At 35.7% G+C, this 17,427-nt stretch overlaps 1 long non-coding RNA gene across 1 annotated transcript; it reads right to left on the bottom strand.

The window, feature by feature from the left end:
• Positions 1–475: 475 nt before the first annotated feature.
• Positions 476–9,096, bottom strand: LOC309636719. Its single transcript, XR_014250173.1, has 2 exons — positions 2,450–9,096; positions 476–2,283 (listed from the first exon to the last, which is right to left on the bottom strand). It is a non-coding gene; the product is annotated as an uncharacterized lncRNA (long non-coding RNA).
• Between the last annotated feature and the right edge of the window lie 8,331 nt (positions 9,097–17,427).

Raw genomic sequence — 17,427 nt, forward strand, 5'->3', positions numbered from 1 at the left:
TGGCAAAGTCACTGGCCCCCACCCTCTTTTATCTAAAACAGTACTGTGCACTTACTCTGAGGTTAATGGAACACTTAGATTGAGTGGGATAATGGCAGGTGTAAAGATATTATATATATTTATAAATGACCACGATGAACTTAAGGGAGCCGTTGGACTCAGTTTCAGTGTTACTGGGGGAAATGGATTTCTGAACCATGTCCTAGGATCAAACTAATGATCAGAGTCACATCAAGTGTGGCGGTGACCCAGCAAGAATTTAACTCTTTTTATTTTTTCCCAGCTCTGTCAGGATTCTATCTGGCCAACAAATGCCTCAGGCCAGCTGCATACCCTGTAAGGAACTCAAGGGCGAGAGAAAAGCCAGGCCAAGGTCAGTTGCATTTGTTCTCGCTCTGTGCAGTTACTTCACTTCCATGATTTCTGAAATCTTGGCTGCTAAATTGGGAAAATACAGCAGGGTATTTGTGTGTACGTGGTCTCTTCCTGTCAATATGTAACCCACCTGCAGTTATCTTTTTATATTTCTAATGTTTCAAATACCACAAGTTTATTTAAGGAAAAGAAAAGAAAAAAAAAAAAAAAGCCCAACAAACCAGGAAACACTGAACTTCAAAAAAGAAAAAAAATTTAGTTACCCAAATCAAAAATAGTAATATAAATATATTTTCACAAATGGAATCATCTTGTATATACTGTCTACATCCTGCTTTTTCTCTTAGTACAGACTGAGAATGTCTTATCCCTAGCATCATATTTGAATTGCATTCAAAACCGAGTGCTGTTTCTTCTTTATGCTATTCTCTAACCAATATTACCTACCTTAAAATTTTATTTTCTTGTTGAGACAGTCATAATTCCCTTTCCTGTCCCACAAAAGGCAATAACACCCCCTGTCCTCATGATCCAACAAAACACTGTTAGAGAAATAATGACGTCTTCTAGAACTGAGTTCCTGTGGGAACTGCATGGAAAGGGTAGCAGAATAATAGAGGGAAACAGAACATTAAAGGAATCACTTCTTTCTGCAGCAGGAGAACAGAGCAGATAAAGGAGACTGGGCCTTTTCTGGGCAGTGAAGTTTATTCCAATTTCAGGCAATGCAAAAGCTGCCGAGTCAACACCCTGCAGAGGTGCGAGTGGAAGAAGCTTTCCTCTTTGTCCAAGGAGAACATTGGGGTCATCACCAGCCACTGTTAAGAAACACAATGGATGGTTATGATGAACAAGGAGTTCAAAGAGGTCATTTTTTTCATAATCCTATGACAGAGAGATGTTTTACTTTCAGACTTCTAAAATTATAAAAGTAATACATATTCATTTAAGAATAGATAAATGTAATGAAGGAAATCATTATTCTATATGCCGTCCACTTACGATAACACTATACCTTATTTCTTTTTCAAAACTGGGATCATGTTGTAAATTCCATGTTTTAGCCTGTTTTCTCCCAATATACTTTTCAGTTACACAGTGACTCATTTTTCTATTTGACCTGATACACGATAATTGAAAGAAAGTTCATAAACTCCAGCTGCTGTGATACCTTCAGCTGCCCTGGTTCCTTAACTTACTGAGTCTTGAGTGTTAAATTCTTCCTTCAATTCTGTGAGATACTCCAGGGTCCTTTCAATAAAATATTCCTTATCCTTGAGCTGAGGAATCACCAAAAAGTGATTACACAAGAATTATGGGGAAGATGAAGAAAAACAGAGGAAGACACTCAGAGCTAGTAAAGGTGTTGCTCCCTATAGGGCAAGTTGAAGTTAAAAATAAAACAAAATGAAAAAAACCCTCATCTGAGACTGCATGAAAAAGAGAGAGAAACTTACAGAGAAATGGGACATTATTAAAAACAGAATTAGATCTTGCTGTAGCAAGAAAAGATATTAGAAATTGAGGAGTCTGAAATTTCATGAACTTAATAAATGATATCCAGAGCTTTAAAAAAAATCTCAAGAAATAAAAAAGGCAAGATTTTAGGGGGGAGTATGTGGTCTAGGACTCTCTAAGGATGTTGGTGTGGGAAGAACCAAACAGTAGTAATCCTAGCTTAGAGGCTCTCCGAGGATTCTCCAGGTGGCAGATCCTCCATTGCGTGACAACAGTGACTGGATGAAATGCCAGGGAAGAAGAGGGGCATCGGCCAGTATAGCAAGAAAGAAGACGAGAACAAGAATTCATTGTTTCCTCAAAAAATTTTTTAAACGTTTCTATACATTGCAAATATTCTAAATTAAACATGAACAGGGCAGGCTCTGTTTCCTTTAAGATAAAGTACACCTTTTTTTTTTTTTTCCGAATGTCACTTGCTGCCAAAGGAATCACCTAGGTGGCATCTAAGCAGCCCCAGGTCTGAACAAGCTGGATTTGCTCTGGCACTGCCTCCTGACCCCTGAGTCCACGGGACAGGCCCTGCAGAGGTTCCAAGGCAGTGCCTAAAGTACACCTTTTTTAATTAAAATTTTTAATTAGTTTACAATTGTCCCATTCAGAAGAAAGATCATGTAAACATATCAGATCTTCTTAAATAATTTATTATATTTCTTTGTTAATTTTTTCCTCACTTAATTTTGTTAAAGATATAAGGAGACCAGTTTGAATTAAACTAATATATGCAGAACAAATTGGATACATTAAATCTCTAGGGTAAGTCCATCGTCTCCTAAGGGAAAAAACAAAAAATTCCAGAAGGAAAAGAGACTACATGTGGATTTTTAAAAAATTGAGTGTATGAGCTGGGAACATAACTTGGTCCCTTAAATTATTCTGCATTATACTGCTCTCAAATTCAGGTCTTGTATGACTACCTGTGGTTGGTCTGTGTCCTATTCTATCAAGTTTCAAGCTTGCTACTGTATTTACTGCCAATCAATGTTCAGAGTTTACTAGGGCACTAATGGATCTTGATCAGTGAGAGATCTCAGTTCTTCAAAATCCTTAGCCATTATTTTGTATACTTTTAGAAATAGATATTCATCTTTCCTAGTTGGCAGAGAGAATGGCACACTCATAGACAATAAGCAGTCATTGAGAAGCTAAAATAGATTTCTGACTGTCAGTCTGCATTTCAGAAGCAATTACTATTATTGGGCTCAATTCCACTGGTAGTATAGAGAGTTACGTTAGTTTTGGATAGCAGTTGAATAGACAGTTATATGTCTGTGGAGTTGGCACTTACTTTTGTTTTTCCTCTAAGATGCAGTATGGACAATAATGAGAGTAATAAATCTGATGACTTCCTTTGAACACATTAACTTTGAAATGGAGGGAAGAAAGGTAAATGGTCACTGAGACCTCTTTGAAACCCCATGCTAAGGGAGGAATAGGAGATAGAAAAGGAAGTGGTGAAGGGAGAAATACTATAAGTATGGAGAAAAGGTGATTTGTTTTATTTTTCCAGACAGGGTTCCCCAGGTAAACATAAGAAAAAGGACAAGGAATTTTAATTCCCATGAACAATATTATTTGTAGCTTATTTAAAGCTACATCAGAAATTGACTACACTTATAAATATTCTTTGGTATGGTTTTACTTTACAGTTTATGTTGCATTCGAAAAGTTCCAACCTTGTCTCAGCTGAAGCAAAGGAAAAATATTGCTTTTCATTCCTTCAAGCTTTATGGTTTTAAACCTTGCAAGTCAAATCTGCCAGCAAATTCAAAGACCCCAATTAGGAATCAGAGTCAAAGTCAAAATCTCAGAGACTGTTAAGTATAAGAAGAGATTTTGAGGCAAGAAGCAAGATGGAAACTGAGTAAAAAGAGCCATTTGCCCTCAGAACAGGATTAAGATGCCCAGACCTCCTTTTTACCAGGTGCTAGTGTCCAATGACTATTCCACTGTTCACAAAATTACTTTTAGAGTAGATTTATGGATGTGCATGAGGTTGCTTCTGGGGATCATCTCTGGGAAGACGTAGCATAGTCTTCTCTAAATTTATGTCCACATTCTTGTTTAGCTCCCAGCTTTTATGAGGAGGTCAGCTCCATCCCCAAGATGGTTCATTATTAGTATATTTTGCTATATACCTAACTGGCATCAAAAAGGAACTCTCCTCAAGTGCTGATCAAGCAGTACAACCTTAAACCCATAGCTGCCAGGTAGCTATACTCTGAGGAGTACTGGAAGGGTATGCTATACATCCATATATGTAGAAACCTAACATTTTCCCATGGATTATCTTTCCATCAAAAAATACATTCCCAGAACTATTGTCGATTTTCTGTAGAACTGCTTTTACTGAATTATGCCTTCCTGAGGGGGCTGGCTGGGTAGTGTGTAGGTTGACGTAATTGGATCAGATGGGCTCTTTCTGAATAAAAGCTAGCAACTGGTTAGCTAGATTGGTTCAGGCTTTTGTCCTCAATCTTTTTGCCATGTGCGGAAAGGAAAACTGAACCAAGCTATTTCTTACCCAGGAACACTGAGTTGGCATACTTTTAAACTCTGATGAGCCGTTGGGCTTTCTCCAAGTAGTTACACTTTTCTCTGGGTTTGCGGAATAGACTGTTCTTTCTGGTCCGTAGATATTCCGTATTCCTCTCTTCAGCAATCTCTCATCTCTGGGCAAAGAAGGTTGCTATGAAAAGGTATCAAAACTTGGAAATAAGGCCAAAGGATGACTGCATGTCATTTCAATGTCATTTTGGAGTGTTCTCTAATAGGTTTACCAAAGGATTACCTAATTCTTTAGAGAAAAAAAACTTTGATTTACTATTTGCTAGGGCCTGAACTCTATATAGTTAGATGACTAATAAGTTATAAATGATTTTTACCAGTAGAAACTAATTGTATTCTTTAGTAAAAAAATTAAAACTAGAGATTATGGTTTTATTGTGTTACAAACATCAACCAGTATTTAAAAATCTAATTTTATCTCATTTGTTTCATCACTACTTTCCTGACTGACTGTATAAACCTCTGCTCTGCAAATGCTCTTTGAACCAGTTTTACCATCCTGCTGGTTCCATCATTAACGAGTTAAACAAATCTTCGACACGTGGTCACCATATATTTGAATGAAATTGTATTTTTAACATTTTGAAAATTGCACTTTGACAAAGCCTTTCCCTATCTGCTCTGTGAAGGCCCATCTTATACTATTTCAGGGTTTCTTTTATCTCTTCTAAAGAGCTCTCTGTTCTTGTATCCCTGTGAGTCAGATTCTTGCTTTTGATGATTGTTATGAAAGGCAGAATAGCGTCATGAGCAGACTATTAGTTTTAGAGTCAGCTAGATTTGAGCAGGAATTGTAGCTTCCTGACATACAAGCTTTGAAATCTTTTTTTTAAAATTAATTTTTATTGGAGTATAGTTGCTTTACAATGTTGTGTTAGTTTCTGCTGTACAGCAAAGTGAATCAGCCTTATGTATACATATATCTCCTCATATTTGGATTTCCTTCCTATTTAGGTCACCTCAGAGCATTGAGTAGAGTTCCCTGTGCTACACAGTAGGTTCTCATTAGGTATATATTTTATACATAGTAGTGTATACATGTCAATCCCAATCCCCCAATTCGTCCCATCCCCCTTCCCCCCCTGTTTGTTCTCTACATCTGTGTCTCTATTTCTGCTTTGCAAATAAGTTCATCTGTATCATTTTTCTAGATTCTACATATAAGCAATATTTTATAATATTTGTTTTTCTCTTTCTGACTTACTTCACTCTGTACGACAGTCTCTAGGTCCATCCACATCTCTGCAAATGGCACTATTTCATTCCTTTTTATGGCTGAGTACTATGCCATTGCATATATATACCACATATTCTCTATCCATTCCTCTGTTGATGGACATTTAGGTTGACAAGCTTTGCAAGCTTGAACAGAGCACGTAACTTCTCTGGTCATATTTTTCACTTAGAATGAATCACATGTGTTGCAATCATTAAATTTCTCAGTTTATTCATTTGTAAAGTGAGGAAGTCAAATTGGTTGATTTCCAAAGTCCTCTTCAGTTCCGTTATTCTCCGATTCCAACATTTAAGAGGTTCTTATTCCCATTTAACTTTTAAGAGTCAGCCGTTTAAACGTGCAAAGTTCATGTCTCCCAGTTTAATACTCGGTTATAGAACAGCAATGGTAGGTTGAGCAGGGAAAACTCAAATATCCTCCACAAAGGAGGCTTATAAATTCCCAAGATGCCAGGTCACCATGTAATCTCCAGGTCACTTCCAGTTCCACTAATAAAAGTATCAGTTGCTTCACTATTGTTTAAATATAAGTATCTAACAATTCAGGGATCTGACATCTAACTTTAAAAGAAAGATAGCTTATAGGTGAAAAAAAGTATTGCAACTTGTGCCAAAGTCCACTGGAAAAAAAATACCAGATGAAGCTAGTTTATTCCCAAGGCTATGATACTATCTTTGAGGACAGACCTTGGCAGATGGTGTTCTTTCAGGAAATTATACAAAAATGAGACTCTAACAAAAAATGATGTTTCTCTATTCCTTTGGACTCATAAAACTAATTTTAATATTTCCTTATATAAAATCCTAAAAACAGGGGATACTTCACCATGTTTGTGAGCTTAACAGTCTGTTCCTATTTTAATTTTTTACATTAACACCAAAATACATTTTAATAATGTTCTTTTATAGATGTTGGCATGGTGTTATCCTGATAACATTTTTGACCTCAGTTAACCTGTTTTCACTTTCTAAAGTTATTGAAAAATTATTTTGCAAGGAAGAATAATAATTATAATAATAACCTAAATATTTCCAAAGACAATTATTTTACCACAGAGCTGATAATTTCCTGCGTGTGAAGCATATATGAATTTTCACATCTTCTAGTTTGCTTTAACTAGTCTAAGTTTGAATCTTATGTAACAAAGGGATGTTTGTGAAACAAGTCCCTGGCCCCATTCACGGTTAAGGGGAGAGGATTACACAAGGGCATGAATCCCAGAGGCAGGGATTACGGGGAGCCCATTTTAGAGTCCGCTCACCACAATTCACAAACAAAAAGAGTCACAAAGCTTTACCTATGATTTACTTACATAGATGTAATATTTTCCAATGAAATCATTCTGTGTCTAAAATTTAGGAGTATCTTCTCTGGTATTTCAACCTAACTGAACATGCAACTCAGCAACTGTATTAACTTAGACTCTATTCTCTTTGCCACATTTAATTATTTGTTTAGCTATAAATATCTTGGGGAAATAATAAATTTTATATTCCAAAATTCTAGCTGGAGACTTAAAAAAATAGCTCCCCTTTTCAAGTGGCAGTAGCTATAAATAGCTATATTAACTCTCATTTATTAGACTCAACTCATATGTCCCCAGTTTGTGCTAATGAAATACTCCTCTCAGATTTGTTCTGCCATACATTTCTACCCTCCTAAAGATAAATGAAAAATTCTATTTTACTGTTTTTACTTTTTAAAGCTGTCTTGGGGATTTTACATTTCATGAAGTTCTCATGCATATCATTGAGTTGGCTCATTTATGATGGTATTTGAATTGACTGTTGCATGAAACATGCTTGTTTTATAACTACTGTTATCAAGAAAATGATTTCCATGGAGAGAAGTCTGGAATATTCTTATAATAGGATAAACTCCAAACTTTATCCCTCTATTTAAGCACATAACACATCTAAGTGCTTTAGGATGTTAGTAGGGTATGCTATGGACTGGGGATTGGTAGCCATGGTGACTTGGGAGCTGGGAGTTGTATATGCCAAAAGTACAGGATCACCAATGGGGAATCATGAACTACATCATGAAAACATCATAGTAAAGACAAAATTGTGGGATCAAGAAAGCACAAAATGTAACAGCTGGAAATTTTAGGTCTTCTAGCCCAACCCTGGGTTTATTATTCAAAGTTTTATGTGAACAATTTGACGTCTTATAGCTCACTGCAGAAGATCCACTGAAATGCGTTTGATGTAATAGTGAAGGAGTCAAATTGGTTAATCTCCAATCAAGAGAAGTATGTATTTTTTTCCTTCTGAGGAATGGTAAGATTTCAGCCACTTTGCTGTCAGATCTTGCTTTGTTGCTAGATGACTTTTACACTGGGTCAAGCCGACAGCATGTAACTTTTAAATAAGAGCTTTATGTGTTATACTTAACCAGAAAGCATATAATCACACCTTATTTAAAACAGCTATTACAAACCATTTATTTCAATTATTTCTCAATTTCCCAACATTTTCTTAAAAAAAATTATTTTAGTTTAATATGGTACACAAATGTAAAAACTAAAAAAAGCTTGTAACATTTTTTCATGTTTACATCTCCTACCCCACAGTATATAGTTCCTTCTCACTTCTTTCCAAGAGTTCCATCCAAAGTAGGGGGAAAACAGGCTATTATTCCAGATTCTACTATTTGGAAGGAACTGAAGGGAAGAAACCCAGAAGAAGACAAAGCATTGTGTTTTTAAAATTTAGTTTTTACTGATTTTTAAAAATTACATCAGCAAGGTAGCAGGATACAAGATTTACATACAGAAAACTGTTGTATTTCTTTACACTAACAAAGAAATATCAGAAAGAGAAAGTAAAAAAAAAAAAAAAAAAACTCTTTTAAAATCTCATAAAAAAAAAAACCTAGGAATAAGCCAGACCAAGGAGGCAAAAGACTTATATGCTGAGAACTATAAAACATAGATAAAGGAAATTAAAAATGATTCAAAGAAATGGAAAGATATCCCATGCTTTTGGATTGAAAGAATTAATATAGTTAAAATGGCCATACTACACAAAGCAATCTATAGATTTAATGTGATCCCTATCAAATTACCCATGACATTTTCCACAGAAATAGAATAGTTGTAAAACTCATATAGAACCACAAAAGATGCAGAATTGCCAAAGCAATCCTGAGGAAAAAGAACAAAGCTGGAGGCATAACCTTCCGAGACTTCAGACAATACTACAAAGCTACAGTAATCAAAACAGCATGGTGCCAGTACCATGAAGAAGAGCCCAAAAATAAACCCACACATCTATGGTCAATTAATCTTTGACAAAGGAGGCAAGAATATACAATGGAGAAAATACATTCTCTTCAATAAGTGGTGCTGGAAAAACTGGACAGCTACATGTAAAAGAATGATATTAGAACATTATCTAACATGTAAAAGAATGATATTAGAACATTATCTAACACCATATATAAAATAAACTCAAAATGGATTAAACACCTAAATGTAAGACCGGATAATATAATACTCCTAAAGGAAAATATAGACAGAACACTCTTTGACATAAATCAGAGCAGAATTTTTTTGATCCATCTTCCAGAGTAATGGAAATAAAAACAAATATAAACAAATGGGACCTAATTAAACTTAAAAGCTTTTGCACAACAAAGGAAAGCATAAACAAAATGAAAGGACAACCTACAGAATGGGAGGAACTATTTGCAAATGATGCAACCAACAAAGAATTAATTTCCAAAATATACAAACACCCTCCAGGTCCATTTATGTTGTTGCAAATGGCAAAATTTCATTCTTTTGTATGGCTGAGTAGTATTCAATTGTATATGTATATATACCACATCTTCTTTATCAATACATCTGTTGATGAACACTTACATTGCTTCCCTATCTTGGCTATTGTAAATGCTAGCAAAATGAATGTTTCTGGTTTCACCAGTTATGTACCAGGAATTGAACTGCTGGATCGTATGGTAGATCTAGTTTTAATTTTTTGAGAAAACGCCATAATATTTTCCATAGTGGCTGTGCCAATTTACATTTTCACCAACAGTGTACTAGGGTTCCTTTTTCACTATATACTTACCAACACTTGTTATTTCTTGTCTTTTTGGTGATAGCCATTCTGACAACTTCAAAGTGATATCTTGTTGTGGTTTTGATTCGCATTTTCCTGGTGATTAGTGATGTAGAGCACATTTTCATGTGCCTGTTGGCCATTTGTGTGTCTTCTTTGCCTATTCAATTTTCTGCCCATTTATTAATTGGATTGCTTGGTTTTATTTGATGTTTAGTTGTAAGGAGATCTTTATATATTTTGGATATTAACCCCTTATCATTTGCAAATATCCTCTCCTATTCAGTAGGTTGCCTTTTCATTTTGTTGATGATTTCTTTCACTGTGCAAAAGCTTTTATGTTTGATTAGGTCCCACTTCTTTATTTCTGCTTTTGTTTCCCTTGCCTGAGGAGACAAATCCAAAAAATATTGCTAAGACTGATGGCGAAGCATGTACTGCCTATGTTTTTTTCTAGGAGTTTTATGGTTTCAGGTCTTCCATTTAGGTCTTTAATCTATTTTGAGTTTATTTTTGTATGTGGTGTGAGAAAATGTTCTAATTACATTTTTTTTTCATGTAGCTGACCAGTTTTCCCAACACCACTTATTGAGGAGACTGTCTTCTCATTGTATATTCTTGCCTCCTTTGTCATAGATTAATTGACTGTGTGTGAGTTCATTTCTGGGCTGTCTCTTTTGTCCCATTGGTCTATGTTTCTGTTTTTTTGTGCCATTACCATGCTGTTTTGATTAGTGTAGCTTTGTAGTATAGCCTGAAGTCAGTGAGTGTGATACATCCAGCTTTGTTCTTTTTGTTTTCATGATTGCATTGGTTATTCTGCATTGGTAATTTTAGGATTATTTGTTCTAGTTCTGTGGAAAATGTTGTGAGTATCTTGATAGGGATTGCATTAAGCCCATAGATTGCTTTGGATAATACACACTTTTTAATACTATTAATTCCTCCAACCCAAGAACATGAGCTTTTCATCACTGAGTATAATATTTGCTGTGGGTTTGTCATAAATAGCCTTTATTATATTGAGATATATTCCTTCTATACCCACTTTGTTGAAAGTTTTTAACATGAATGGATGTTCAATTTTGTCAAATTTTTTTTTGCATCTATTGAGATGATCATGTGATTTTTATCCTTTGCTTAGCTAATGTGGTGTGTCACACTGATTGATTTGCAGATATGGAACCATTCTTGCATCCCTGGGATAAATCCCTCTTAACCATTGTGTACGATACTATTTATGTATTGTTGAGTTAAGTTTTTGCTAATATTTTGCCAAGAATTTTTACATCTATGTTCTTCAGGTACATTGGCCTGTAATTTTCTTTTTTTGTGGTGTCTTTGTCTGGTTTTAGTATCAGTGTAATGGTAGTAACTCTTAGAATGAGTTTGGGGGTGTTCTCTCCTCTTCAATTTTTTGGAATAGTTTAAGAAGGATAGGTAATAATTCTTCTTTAAATGTTTGGTGGAATTCCCCTGTGAAGTTGTCTGGTCTTGGACTTTTTTTAGGGGGGCAGTTTTTTGAATACTGATTCAATTTCAACACTTGTAATAATATGTTCAGATTATCTATTTCTTCCTGATTCAGCCATGGAAAACTGCATGTTTCTAGGAATTTATCCATTTCTCCTAGGTTGTCCAATTTGTTGGAGTATATCTGTTAGTAGTATTCTCTTATGATTTTATTTCTATTATATCCATTGCAACTTCTCTTTCATTTCTAATTTTATTTGGATCCTCTCTCTTGTTTTAAAAAACTTTATTTATCTTTTTAAAGAAGCAGCTCTTAGTTTCATTGATCTTTCAGATTGTTTTTTAGTCTCTATTTTATTTATTTCTGCTCTGATCTTTATAATTTCTTTCCTTCTACTAACTTTGGGTTTTGTTTGTTCTTATTTTTCTAGTTCCTTTAGATGTAAGGTTGGGGTGTTTATTTGATATTTTCTTTTCCCATGAGATAGGCTTTTATCATTATATACCTCCCTCTTAGAACTGCTTTTGCTGTATCCCATAGATTTTGGATTGTTGTGTTTTCATTTGTTCCTAAGTATATTTTAATTTCTTCTTTGATTTCTTCAGTGATTCATTGGTTATTTGTTAGCATATTGTTTAGCTTCTGCATGTTTTTTTTTTGCAGTTTTTTTCCCATTGTAGTTAATTTCTAGTCTCATAGTGCTGTCAGAAAAGATGCTTGATATAATTTCAATCTTTTAAAATTTATTGGTATTTGTTTTTTAGCCTAGCATGTGATGTATCCTGGAGAAAGTTCCATGTGAACTTGAGAAGAGTGCGTATCCTGCTACTTTTGGATGGAATTTCCTGTAAATATTTATTAAGTCCGTCTGGTGTAATGTGTCATTTAAGGCCACTGTTTCCTTATTGATTTTGTCTGGATTATCTCTCCATTGATGTTAGTTGGGTATTAAAGTCCTGTACTATTGGGTTGGCCAAAAATTCCATTCGGATGTTATGGAAAAACCCAAACGAAATTTTTGGCCAACCCAATATTATTGTATTACTGTCAATTTCTCTCTTTATGTCTGTTAATATTTGCTTTATATATTTAGGTGCTCCCATATTATACACATATACATTTAAGAATGTTATATCCTCTTCTTGGATTATATGATTATTTCATACCCCTCTTTGTCTTTTATTATAGACTTGGTTTTAAAGTCCACTTTGTCTGATATGAGTATTGCTACCTCAGCTTTCTTTTTGTTTTTATTTATATGAAAGATCTTTTTCTTTCCCTCACTTTTATTCTCTGTATGTCTTTAGCTCTGAGGTGAATCTTTTGTAGGCAGCATGTAGATGGCCCTTGTTTTTTTTTGTTTGTTTGTTTGTTTGTTTAATCCAATCAGCCACCCTATGTCTTTTGATTGGAATATTTAGTCTATTGAGATTTAAAGTGACTTTTCATAGGTATGTACTTATTGCCATTTTGTTACTTGTTTTCTGGTGGATTTTGTAGTTCTTCTCTGTTCTTTTCTTCTTTTAGTCTCTTCTATTGTGATTTGATGATTTTAATGTTATGTTTGTGTTCCTTTCTCTTTAATTTTTGTGTATCTATTGCAGGCTTTTGATTTTTGGTTATTATAAATTTCGTATATGTCAATGTATAACTATATCTACTTGTGTTAAACTGACAGTTGTTGAAGTTCAAACACATTCTAAAGCTCTGCATTTTTTTACCCCCTCTCCTCTATGTTTTGTGTTCTTTATGTTATAGTTTACATCTTCATGCCTATCCTTTAACTGTTTATTTTGGTTACAGATGATTTTATAATTTTTGTCTTTAACCTTAGTACTATCTTATTTAAATTGTTGATCCACTGCTAACTTACTATATATTTACCTTTAACAATGAGAATTTTCGCTTCCTATATTTTCTTGTTTCTTGATATAGCTCTTTATTTTTCACTTAAAGAAGACCCTTTAACATTTCTTGTAATGTTAGTTTACTGATGATGAACTCTTTTAGTTTTTGCCTATATGGGAAACTCTTTATCTCTTCTTCAATTTTGAATGATAAACTTTCTGGGTAGAGCATCCTAGGTGGTAGGTTTTTTCTTTCATCACTTTAAATGTCTTATGCCATTCCTTTCTGGCCTGCAATATTTCTGCTGAAAAGTAAGCTGATAGCCTTATGGGAATTCCCTTGTGTATGACTCTTTGTTTTTCTCTTACTGCCATTAAAATTATCTTTTCATTTTTAAATTTGCCATTTTAATTATAATATGTATTGGTGTCAGTCTCTTTGGGTTCATCTTGTTTGAGACTCTCTGTAATTCCTGGACCTGGATATCTGTTTCCTTCCTCAGGTTAAGGAAGCCATAATTTTATCAAATATATTTTATGCTCCTTTCTCTCTCTCTTCTCCTTCTGGGGCCCATATAATGCAAATGTTGGTATTTCTTGATGTTATCTCAGAGTTCCCTTAGATTATGTTTATTTTTTAAAATTTGTTTTCCTTTTTGCTGTTCTGACTGGGTGATTTCCACTTTTCTATCTTCCACATCACTTATGCATTCTTCTGTATCACCTAATCTGCTGTTAATTCTTTCTAGTGTATTTTCTTTTTGTTATTGTATTCTTCAGCTGTGATTGGTTCTTTTGGAAAGCACTTTCTAGATCTTTGTTGCAGTTCTCACTGTGTTCCTCTATTTCTTTTCCCAAGTTCAGTTAATATTTTTATTACTGTGACTTTGAACTCTTTAGGAGGTAAATTATCTCTGTTCAATAGTTTTTTAAAAAATTTGTTCTTTTGTTTGAAACATATTCTTCTGTCTTCTTATTTATTTGTTTATTTTTTGACTTTCTCTGTTCATTCTATGAAATCAGTTGTGGTCTTGAAGGCATGTGTTTGTGTAGGTGTTCTCTATGCAGTCTATGTGTGCCTGGTGGCTTTGGTGTGAGAGCTGGATCTGAATTGAGCATGGGCTTCATGTTTTCCTGGGGTGTGCTGGTGGTCACTGCCTTGGTGGGAGGTAGATCTGAAGTCTGCGGGCCTAGAGACATAGGCTGGTGTGAGCCAGGGCTTATCCTAGGCTCAATGGAAGTCAATGTCTTATTGGAGGGGACAGAGCCTGAGGGGCTAGAGCAGGAGCCCGTAGGAAGTTGGGTTTCTTCCAGGCATGATGGCAGTCTTTGCCTTGGTTGGCAGCATGGCTGTGGCCCATGGGATTGGAGATTCACGTCTGAGCTGCTCTGGGTCTCATCTTTGGCTACAGGTAGAGTTGGGGCCTGAGTTGGCTCAGCAATATCCCTGGTACTTGAGGCTCACAATGGCAATGTTGTTTCTGCACTGGCTAGAGGCAGAGTCAGGCCCAAGGTGGCTCTGTTCCTTCCTTGGTGCACACACACACATTGGCAATGGTGGTCTCCACCTTAGTGGGGGCAGTTCTGGAGCAGGAGGTGAGAGAGTAGGAGCCTGGTGCAGGCTGGAGTGTGCAGTGGGGTGGTCCTGGAAGTCCAGTCAGAGCTATAGGCAGTTTTCAATCTTCTGCCCCTGCATTGGGACTAGGAGCAAGCAAGTCTGTGCTCATGTTCTTTAAGACCTTGGTTTCTTACCACCCTCTGGTAAGCCCCATTGGTTTTCAAACCTGCCTAAGGAGGGCTTATCTTCCTAGTGTCAGACACCAGGGCTGGAGTGCCTAATATAGGGCTCAAACCCCAAGCTCCTTAAGGAGGATACCTGAGCCTGTGTATTCCTTTTCTCTTCTGGGTCACCCACTAGGGATACAGGTCTCAATTAGATTGCTTCTCCTCCCTTCCTACCAGACTCTGTGTGGTTCTTTCTTTACAGCCTTGGTTTAGGAAGAGCCATTTTGCTAGTCTTCATGTAGTTCTCAGTGAGAGTTTCTCTATATGTAGTTGTAGTTTTGATGTGTTCTTTGGAGGAAGTGAGTTTGAGGGTTTTCCTATTATGTCATCTCGATCCCTCCTCTGGATGTGCAATAATTTAACTAACTTTTTTTCCAATTCATTGACAGAGATTCAAGATGTCTCCAGTTTTTCTCTACTATATTAATGTGAGTTCCTTTTATTTAATGTAATCTGCTTTACAACAAGTAATCCAAGCATATTCAGTGGGTAACTTCACATTACTCTAGTTGAAAATAAAATGAATTTGTCAAAAAAAATATTTCTTTAGTAGCTGCCATGTACTGAGAAAGCACAGTGCTAAGTACTTAGGAATCAAAGACGTATAATATAGAGGTTTACCCTTAAGGATCTTGTAATAGATTGCTTTAAAGAGTGATGTGTCAAAGGTCTTGAGCTTAATTATCCTAATCTCATGTTTTGATTTAGAATTACAATACAATGCTGTTTTTCTGAAGAAATTATTTAAGTGGATAAAAAATAATAATCATAAATTAGTTATTTATTGTTATCTATCAAATTACCACAGATTCAGCAGCTTAAAATAACAGCACATTTATTATTCACAGACTGTGGGTCAGGAATCTGTACACGGCTTATCTATCTCCTCAGGTTTAAGGTCTCTCATGAGGTCACAATCAAGACCTCAACCAGGGGTCTCATCCAAGGCTCAGATGAGGAAGGATCTGGTACTAAACTCATGTGTTTGTTAACAGGACCCAGTTCCTTGTGAACTGTCATACTGAAGGACTTATCTCCTTTTTGGATGTTGGTCGAAGTTTTCCCTCTAGTCCTTGCCATGTAGACCCCTCCATATGGTGGCTGATGAAGGGAGCAGAACTGTCTCCCCAGAAATGTCACTTTGGCATAAAGATTCTTTTGAGTTGAAGGCAATTGAGAAGAAGCATATACTCACTGCCCATAGGCTCATTGCCCTCTTCCTATTTGCCTAAAGGCAGGACATCAATTTGTAAAGGTGTCTCCTCTCCCTTTTTTACCAAGAAGGACAGAAGTTAATCATGGGAGACAGCACAGACCCTTATCAGTCCAGAGACTGCACCAAAGGAATCTACATGATGAACTGCACTAACTAGCCCTTATCTTCCATTACTTCCTCCATATATTTACTTTCCACACTTTTCTGCCCTAGGAACTCAAATTCTTTATTCTTTGTCTTGTCACTTCTCTAAAAATTCATTATTCTTTTGTTAAGATGCTATATAAGCCCCAGTTCTAGCCACCCCTTTGAGTTACTCATCACAGTGCTCCCATGTATATGCATGAGGCATGCACATGTTAATAAACTTCTGTTTGTCTGTCCATTGTTAATCTGTCTTCTATCAGTCTAATTTATAGAGCCCCAGCTGGAAAACCTAGGATGGTAGAGGGAAAACATTTTTTTTCCTCCTCTACACTTATTTCATCAAAGCTGGCATAACAGAATCAATAAAAAATGTCTGCCAGCAAGACACTTATGTAACAAAATCACAAAAATGATATTCCTTTATCTTTGCTGCATTCTTTTGGCTAGAAACAAGTCACAGGTCATGCTCTCACTCAATAAGAGGGGATTACACAGAGGTGTGAATACCAAAAGATGGGGGTCATGAGGTGGGGGGGCATTTTAGAGTCTGCTCACCACAATTCACAAACAAAAAGTGTCACAAAACAATAGTTGTTCAGAAACCAGAGAAGGCACTGTACCAAAACAGATGAAAAACTATTTGTGTGACTTAGCCCAAATTGCTTTACCTCTCTGGACTTATTTTCATATCTGTAAAAATGACTAGAAGACAGATAAGGTCCTAAACCTCTATGGTTGCAAAATTACTTAACTACTGAGTCTCAGTTTTCATATCCATAACATTTTATTTGTTATTATTATCTTTCAGGGTGAATTCAAAGTCAGAGAATCTGCAAATAGAAGGAACTCATAAACTTTGAGATAGTCCTATTCACAAAAGCCATTAAAATATTCACGATGTGACTAACAATATTTTTTTGTTGCTTGCTTGTTTATGATATGTAGGATACTGATTTAAGGTCTTGTTTCAGAAAGTGCCTCCTGCTCTTTGTAAAACACAAATACAGATCTCCGGGCAATGGAAATCCATCTCAATGCCGGCTGTTGGCATGAGCCCATGAACACTGTTTGAGAGTTCTGTGTCATCTGAGAATGGAGAGAAAAAATTAGGTAATTGTTTTCTATCTGTTTTACCCTGAAAGAAGAACCACTCTCTGGATACAAGTACCTAGATACTTTCAAACTAAGGGTAC

This window comes from Balaenoptera physalus (genome assembly GCF_965194825.1).
Source record: "Balaenoptera physalus genome assembly, chromosome: 10".
In the NCBI taxonomy this organism is placed as follows: Eukaryota; Metazoa; Chordata; class Mammalia; order Artiodactyla; family Balaenopteridae; genus Balaenoptera; species Balaenoptera physalus.